At 27.6% G+C, this 9,313-nt stretch overlaps 2 long non-coding RNA genes across 2 annotated transcripts; both read right to left on the minus strand.

The window, feature by feature from the left end:
- Nucleotides 1-567: 567 nt before the first annotated feature.
- LOC136091582 (uncharacterized) lies at nt 568-1,497 on the minus strand. Its single transcript, XR_010644091.1, has 3 exons — nt 1,020-1,497; nt 737-934; nt 568-657 (listed from the first exon to the last, which is right to left on the minus strand). It is a non-coding gene; the product is annotated as an uncharacterized LOC136091582 (long non-coding RNA).
- A 3,676-nt stretch (nt 1,498-5,173) lies between these two features.
- LOC136091321 (uncharacterized) lies at nt 5,174-5,912 on the minus strand. Its single transcript, XR_010643903.1, has 3 exons — nt 5,824-5,912; nt 5,455-5,517; nt 5,174-5,369 (listed from the first exon to the last, which is right to left on the minus strand). It is a non-coding gene; the product is annotated as an uncharacterized LOC136091321 (long non-coding RNA).
- Nucleotides 5,913-9,313: the final 3,401 nt, after the last annotated feature.

Here is a 9,313-nt window from a genome sequence, read left to right on the forward strand (position 1 = left end):
TAGCTTTTTTAGTTTTGAGTTGTGTTTTTAAAAGTAACATTTAAAACTGTTGATTAAATTTACTTTTCTATAAGGTGGAAAAAATAAAGAAATTGACAAAATTACCTTTTGAAACCTAGCTGCTTTACTGGAGTTTAATCCATTTTCTTCCTCATCAAGCCTGTATCACTGTAACCTTCCACAACAAACACTGTATCTATTGGTTCTGTTAAAATATCACAATTTGAGAACCCACTGGGTCCCGCAGCATTATTTTCAAGTAGCTCAAGACGATCTTTTGATTCACCTTAACTTGATCAAATTGACTTGTTAGTTCCATGAAAATTGCATATTGAAACTCTGAAAAAAAAAGCGAAAATTTAATTAAATATTTAATTTGCGATTTTTCAAAATTAACAAAATATTTATTATTAATTGCAACTTTTAAATTATATTTAATTACATTTAATTATATAATATTAAATTCTTAATTCTGAAACTAAAATGAATTAAAAATATTATTATCAATATAATACAAAAAAATGAAACAATTTTCATAAATGAAAAACAATTGATAAAATATTTACAAGTAAATACAAAAGTACTCACGTTTGTTTGACATTTCCTTGAAAGAAACTCCACCATCGCCTATATTTGAATGTTTCCTTTTTAAATTACCTGTTTTAAAATCAAGTTGAAAATATAGTTGAAAAAATATATAGTTTTTCTGAAATATCTTTAAATATAACTTCATCACCTGTATTTGAACATTTATTGCTCAGCCTATGAGTAAATACACTGCTCATAGGTTCATTAGAATTAAAAATGAAGTCTAGCTCTGGACTAGGTGCTCGAACTTTTTTTGATTTTCCAAAAGGTTTTCCAGCATTTTTGTTAACGAAATCAGGTGGAAAATCAGGCAACAGACCTGGAGCTTGGGCTGGTTTCAGTTTTTCTAATGCAAAAAAATAATAAAGTTGAAATAAATACTAGTCAAACAAATACTTTTTCTGGAATACCTTTACATAAAACTTCGTCACCTGTATTTGAATATCTATTGCTCAGCTTATGAGAAAATCCACTGTTTACAGGTTCATTAGAATTAAAAATCAAGTCTAGCTCTGGACTGGGTGCTCAAACTTCTTTTGATTATCCTTACGGTTGATACAAAAAAATTATTTGTACACTCATAATAATTTTTTTATCAAGAGAAATTATAAATAATAAAAAATATAAACCGTGATTTTCTGACTCATCTTCTGTTTGAAATTCAAGCATCTGGTTGCATGTCTCCAATGTTCCAGCTTCCAAAATAAATTCAATAAAATCATATTCTTTCCAGCCTGGTTCCGGAACAGCCCACTCAGAAATATAAGTTCCAAGAGTTTTGTATCCTTTGGGTGGGAAATAAACAATACATTTGTCTAAACTAACCCAATGAGAAGAAACCACTGTCTTGGTTGGTAGACCTTTTTCAGTTATAACAACAATATTAAAAAGCCTGAGAATAAAAAAAAGAATTAATGAACAAATCAAATGTACATACACATTACATTAGTCTTGAACATCTTTTTACTTTTTTTTAAATTAGAAGCATAAACCATTCAATTTTTTTTTTACATATAATCGCATATTTAACTTCAGATATTCTAAGTTTTTTAAACAGATTAATAATAAAACCGAAGTTTAAATAAATCTATTCTCATAAAAAAGGTTTAGAAATAGAAAATTTTAATATAAATAAAGGTTTATTTAGTTGTTTTTTTTTTCAGCCCAAATTTACACAATTTAGTAATGGTATGATAACTTGATCATTTCCATGTGCTGAGCAAACACATTTTCTCCATTTTATATTTGGACAAGTTATTTGATTTGACCAAAGTGTATCTTTTCTTATAAGAAATATTTGAAGAGTCTTAGAAAAAATAAAATCTTCAAAAAAATTGTCTAGTTCACTCTTTTTGTACATCTTGCATACTAATCTACCATCAGGCAAAATGTTATTCACAAAGCATATACAATCTTGAGTATTAAACCAAGATTTAGTAGGTCAATTAATTTTGGTAATAGTAATTGTTTTCTCAGAGTAAGTATCTTTTAATTCATGAAGCTTTTTAACTATTTCTATTAATGGATTCTGTTTACCACGTACCAATCCTAAAAAAATCAAAAGGTTTTTAAATAATTTTCAAATTGAAAACATGAAAAAACATCAAGAGAAGATTGAAAAAATTCAATATTATCAGGAAGATGCTTGAGGTTATGTATATTGTATACAGTGAAAGTATCACCACAATGCTCATGTGCATTAGCAACAAAATAATTTAAAAGTTGCCTTGCTGAATTTAGATAACTGCATCACAAGATGGTTTCCTCTTCACATAGCATGCGTATTGCAAGGGCTAAACTCAAAAAATATTTGTACCTTTTTGGTTCCAGAACATCCTTTAGTACAGCAATGCCTGTGTATAGAAAAAAAGTTCTAAATTCAGTAGCCTTCCACCGATTAACTTCAGTTAGTTCACGTGGTTGTCTCACAAAATCTGAAGGTAATTTTCCTTTTAGTTCACTTAAACGATGAGATATCTCTATCAGATCTGCAGAAGCCAATCTTCCTGAAAGTATCTGTGGATATCCTCCTTTTAAATACAATAAAATACAACGCATTACTCCTAAACAAACTAGATGCATATAGTTTAATGGAAACTGCTGAACAAGATCTAGTTGTTGAATTTCATACAATGGAGTCTATATGCTGATGAGATCTGCTTTCATTATCTAGTTGAGCATACTGACCCGAACATAACCCATTATCAGTTCTTTTTAAAACCAAATTACTATTAATTGTACCATAAACTCTACGACCTTTAACACACACAATAGCCTCATCACATTTCTCACAGGCATAGTAACCACTATGTTGTACAATACCCTTCAGAAAACTGCGAGCAGGCGAACCACATGGTATTGCAAAGATTGAGACATAATAGGATTTACCACATAAAACAACTGTTTTATTATGCAGCTCTTTCAGCTTATGTGTAAAATTGGTCAAAAACTCAATAGGATTTAGTTTTTTCTGACCACCATATAAGGCAACAGTAAAAGGTTGAAAAACAGAAAATTGGGATGTAATGGGCCATAATTGGTATCCCGATGATTTAAAAATAGGGAGACCATCTACATTAAAGAGTAGCTTAATTTCATCACAGTTATATGCACTGCGCTTTAAAATCGTTTTAAGGCCTTCCTTTATGCCAAGGTATTTAAATTCACCTTCATTTATTTCGATTCTATCAACTTTGTTCAATGTTCCTTAAACTGTTCTTGAATCTTTTGGAAGTTGGTACCCATGATTTCTTAAAATTGTTAATAAGTCATTAATATATTCTCGTGTAGTTTGATGTTTTAATTCCCAAATACGAATGTCTTTTAATATTGACTATCATCCATTAACTCACAAAATTCAGTATCTGAAGGATAAATGAAACTATCAAAACTTTGCGAAACACTATTTATTTTGGGCTGATGATCACAATCTGATTCATTTTCACTTTCTGATTGCAACAAACAACCCTAATTAAAAGTTTTTAAAGCTAAGTTTTCACTAAAATTTGAATCATTTGCTGGGGAATCAATACTTTGTGAAATTACATACACATGACTATGGTTATTATGCCAGTTAGCTATACGCTTCCTAAAAAAACACTTTGCAAATAATAAACTTGTGTAAAATATACACATAATAAAACTGATTTAAATAGAGATGAGGTGGTAAATTTATTTTACTCAATTTGTAACTAATATCATTATTATTAAAAACTTTTTCATATATGTAATATTAATTTATTATTATACAGTTGAAATGAAAATTTAAGAAAAGATGAAGTTGAAATTAGTTGAAATTTAAAACACATTTAGAATTAAATATACATCATTTAAATTAGATATATCTTTTGAATCTTACCTCTAGGACTCCTAGAACTAAGATTACCAGAAAATACTAATATATATTTTTAATAAGTACTCTAAAATTTCAAAAGAGGAAAAAAACATGGAAGCTGTCTATAAAACATGTAAATAATCAATAGGTATTTTAGTCTACTAGATTAAAATATTTATGCAAAAACTATATCATATAGTTTTAGTATAGATATTTTAATCTAATAGATTATTATATCAGTAGATATTTTAATCTAGCTAGAGTAAAATATCAGGGTTAGGGTTAGGGTTAGGGCTAGGGTTAGGGTTAGGGTTCTAGCTAGATTAAAATATCTACTGATTTGGGTTCTAGCTAGATTAAAATATCTACTGATTAGGAATCTAGCTAGATTAAAATATCTACTGATATAATTATCTATTAGATTAAAATATCTATACTAAAACTATATGATATAGTTTTTGTATAAATATTTTAATCTAGCAGATTAGACTAGAAATATACTATATATTATACTAATATAAAGCTTTAACTATAGAAAATAAAACAAAGCTGAAATAAATGTTATTTAAAAAACTTTATATACTATATACTTATGTAGTTTTTCAACTAACATTTATAATCAATGCTAATAAATTCAGCTTTGTTTAACTCAAAATTTACTTGTACCTTTGATAATTTTCACTTGAATCTCCTTGAAATCTTTTTGAATACGTCTTCCGTTCCATTATTTAATTTTGCAGGAAGACAGAATGATCAACTGTAAGTAATGTGTAAAGTAGGAAGACCCCAGTAGGCACAGCGACGTGACAAAAACGTGAATTTCACGTTATTTTGGCACGTGACAATTAGGTGACTTTTTGGTCCCCATGAAATGACCAATTCACGTGATTTATGGACGTGTTTTTCACGTTACTTTTGGCACGTGATATTTAGGTGACTTATTGGTCCTCATGAAATGACCAATTTACGTGATTTATGGACGTGTTTTTCATGTTACTTTTGGCGCGTGATATTTAGGTGACTTTTTGGTCCCCTTAAACTGTCCAAAAGACGTGCTTTTTACGTTAATTTTGGCACGTAATATTTAAGCAATAACTATGCTTTATAATTACAATTATAAGTGTTTGGATTCGTGTAAAGAAAAAAAACTCATCGTCGAGGAAATATTTAATACGTATTAAAATACATGGTTTTATTAGTCAGTATATTAGTTCTTGACATAAAAATTTTTAATTTCTAATAAAAGCTGCACTTTTGTTAAAATATCCTCCTTATATCCAATAAGTAATAAGTACGAAGTCGTAGATCTGCAACTTACGAAGAACACGCTTCAAACTTATATATCTATTCTCCAATAAAAGCACGCTTCAAACATAATCTAACGAATCAGTCGATATTTTCTTCTATAAGAGCACGCATCAAACTTTATCTAATGAATCAGATTTAGCTGAAAAGAAACGAATAAAATCTTAAATAATAATATGATTATTTAATAATTATCTTAAATCACAAACTTTTAAAACAAATCTTACTTTGAGAGTTGCTAACTACTTTTGGCAACAAGATTTTCTAGTGTGTTATTTGTTTTCTTTTATCTAAATCATTAAATAATTTTAAGAAAACAATACTACATACAGTGTAAAAAAATAAAAGTCATTTGCCTTCTAATTATATAGCCTGATTGCTAAAAAAGTAAATAAGTATTTAATAAAAAAAGATGTAACAAAAAAGTCGACAGATGATTAAAAAAAAAAGAAGTACATAATAAAAAATACAAGTTTAAAAAAATATTTTTTATCTATATATATCTATATCTAATATCTATCTATAGATTTATCTATATCTATATCTATATAAAGTTAATAACTGATAGGCGTGATTAGAAAAAGACCTGTACTCACCTTATGTGATAACATCTGTGTACTGTGATAACATGATAACTTGTTTTCTTCGTTTTCCATCTTCTTATATTTGCATCTGTTTCTGCATTTGTTTCTGCAACTTGTTCATACATTAACTCACTAGATGCAAAGGTGACAGCCCACAAAGTTGCTTTAAATGAGTAATCTACAAAGTTTTGAACAGCATTAAATGTCGTTTTAGAATGCACACAAAAATTAAAACAATTTATATAAATGTAATAGTTATCACATAACCACAAAGCATTATAGTGGGGATTTTATATTATGATTTTCCTTATTCATGGTCAGATTTTCACCTTGAGGCGCCTTTTGCTGTAGAAACATTCACCACGGCTAAGGAGCCTCATCTACCCCTAATTATATATAATATATTAAGTGTAAAACTAAAATTATGTATAATAAAGTATTGTCAAATTAGGTCACCAATAAATACAGAGTGCTGAAAATTCAACTCAGAATCAAGTTGCATTCTCCAACAAGATATAAATTTAATCAAATTCTTACTACAGAGTGCGATCACAAAAGAAGACAAAGAGAGGGAAAAGTGAAATTTAAAGTCAAACTTTAAAAGTTAAAAGGTTATTGGGTCTTACTACAGAATGATATTCCTAGGCAATAACATAACAATACCATTGGGTCTTCCTAGTCAATAATATTTTATGCAGAACTTATCATTTGTCATGTAGCCTAATAAATTTAATATTAAATAAGTTATAATAACTTATTTATTATCAAATTATATACATTGACAAATTTGACAGTCTAAAATAATATACAATATGGTAGAAAAAAAAGTATACCTCGTAGTAGGGTTTGATCTTTTGCGTATTGCAATATGATAATTATCTGCCATAACGTTACACAATTTTGAACTAAGCTTTATAATATATTTATTAAACCTAAATTGATAAAACTTAGTTATAAGATAATATGTTTGGATAAAATATTATATATGTGACATTTTATTTTTGTCAAAAATGCATTGCGAAGTTATAAGTTATCTTACGCCCTACTTTTTAAATTAATTATTATAAAATTACAATGCAAAATAATTACATTATTGTAAAAGTAAAATAAAAAGTAATTACAATAATGAATATATAAATTACATATTTCATGTAATCATTATACTTAAAATATCCGGAAAAAAAAGTTACGGAAAATATCCTGAAAAAATTCAGAATATTTCCACCCTCATTTTTCCCTTAATTTTGCATTCAGCAAAGTTGTTTCTCAATTTTTAAAAACTTTTCTTAATTTTTGTATGAATGATGACTAAAACAACATTAAAACAAATAGATGAATAATATATACTTGTTATATGTTGTAATATAAGTTGTATGTATGGAACTTGTAATATAAGTTGTATGTATGGAAAACTTTTCGGATATTTGGAAAAAGATAAATTTCAGAAAAATATCTGGTATTCTGGGAATATCCCGAATAAGATAATCCCTGAAACTAAATTATAAAAAAATAGTAAATAAAGAATATCTTTCCAAGTTTCTAATCACAGGTTTTTATTATGAATAAAAAAAGTTCCAAAATACACAATATTTTGGCAACATAACATTCACGTTTTAATCAAGTAAAATTGTCACCGGGACAAGGTCACCTAAAATATACATGATTAAAACATGAAGAAGGAAACGGGGTAAGAGCAGGCATCAAACTTTATCTAATGAATAAGTCAATATTTTCTCCAATAATAGCTCACAACACCAAATTTAGCTCAAAAAAAACAAATAAAAACTTAAATAATAATATTAATATTAAATAATCATCTTAAATCACAAATTTTTAAGACAAATCTTACATGGTGAGTCACCAACTGTTTTGGCAACAAGATTTTATGGTGCTGCTATTTCTTTGATCTAAATCATTAAACAATTTTTAAAAAAGCAATGCTATACTTGAGAGAAACTTGCTTTACATATTGGAAGGTCGTCAACATTGAAAGATAAGTAAAATGCAGTTTCAAATACAATAGCATCATAATTATCTTTTTGTGGGGAAAACATCGAACAAATCCGCGTTAATAACCTGTTTTATATTGTACATAATAACAATAGTAATAAAAGTCATATAATATATATAATAATAATTTCATATAACTCGAATATATATATATTAATCATATAATATTCAAATAATATAAAAAAAAGAAATAAGTATTAACCCTTTTTAACAAGTAAAGCACGAGATCAAGATGTCATATATTATAAAAAGATAAAGTATTTAATAATAATATATACATATATCAATAATAAATAACATAACACATTTATTTATTGATATTATCTTGGATAAATTCTTTAACCTTGTTGATAAAAACCAAATAAAGAAAGAAAACCTATTTTGGTTTTTTATCTAAACGACTCTTGAGTAATAATGCAGAAGTTCCAGAGACATTATTATTGCTCAAGAATCAAGAATAAGTTCTGCTAGAACTTATAATTTGTCCATGTAGCTTACTTAATTTGATATTAAATTCGTTATAACATAACTTATTTCGTACTAAATTAAGTAAGCAAAATGGACAAATTCGCCAGTCTTAAATGTTATATCATAAAGTAGAAAAAAAGCATACCTTGTATTTGAGTTTAATCTTATTTGTGTGGCAAATAGGGACGGCAAATAGGGTACTAATTTATTTAACTTAATTTGATATAATTTAGATATTAGATATTACAACTTATATATATTTTTCTTTTTAGTTCTGTTTTAAATGCATTGCGTTAAAAGATATTATATAGACCAATTTTTTTTTTTTTTAATTATGATAATACTACAATAAGAATTAATTATATTATCATAGAAGTAAATAATTATAACTAATATAATGAATACAAAAACTATACTATAAAAAAATAATTAATATAATAAAAAATATTATTTCAAATTTTTTATGCCAGTTTTTTTTGAGAATAAAAAAAGTTCCGAAAGACGAGATATTTTGGCACGTAACTTTCACGTGACTTTCACGTAAAATAGTAACCTGGACGAAGTCACCTAAAATACACGTGATTGAAACGTGAATAAAACGTTGCGTGCCTACTGGGACAGAGTAAGCAACTGTAAGAAGAAATGTTGCAACTAGCACGCTGTTATATAACAGTGAATATAATTATACTCAAAAACACAATTACAATGGCGGTTAATAGTTCGCGCAAGCGTATTAATACTATCGACGTCCGTAGACGTCCAAATTAAAAATTTGGACGAAGTTCGACTAATTTGGACCTCCAAGGACGTCTAATTAGTTCGCGGAAATCCGGACCAGATTTGTTCGTCTTTGGACGTCCAAGGACGTCAAATGCCCACTGGGATGGGCCAGCACCCATAAAACCAAATTGCTAAAATTGCAAAGTCTGCAAAACCATGCATGCAATGCAATTAATTATTTAAATAGGTTAGTAAACCCGGCCCCATTGATGAAAAGCATGATGGTTCTAGATATTGAGAAACT

The sequence above is a fragment of the Hydra vulgaris genome, chromosome 15, assembly GCF_038396675.1.
Source record: "Hydra vulgaris chromosome 15, alternate assembly HydraT2T_AEP".
Taxonomy (NCBI): domain Eukaryota; kingdom Metazoa; phylum Cnidaria; class Hydrozoa; order Anthoathecata; family Hydridae; genus Hydra; species Hydra vulgaris.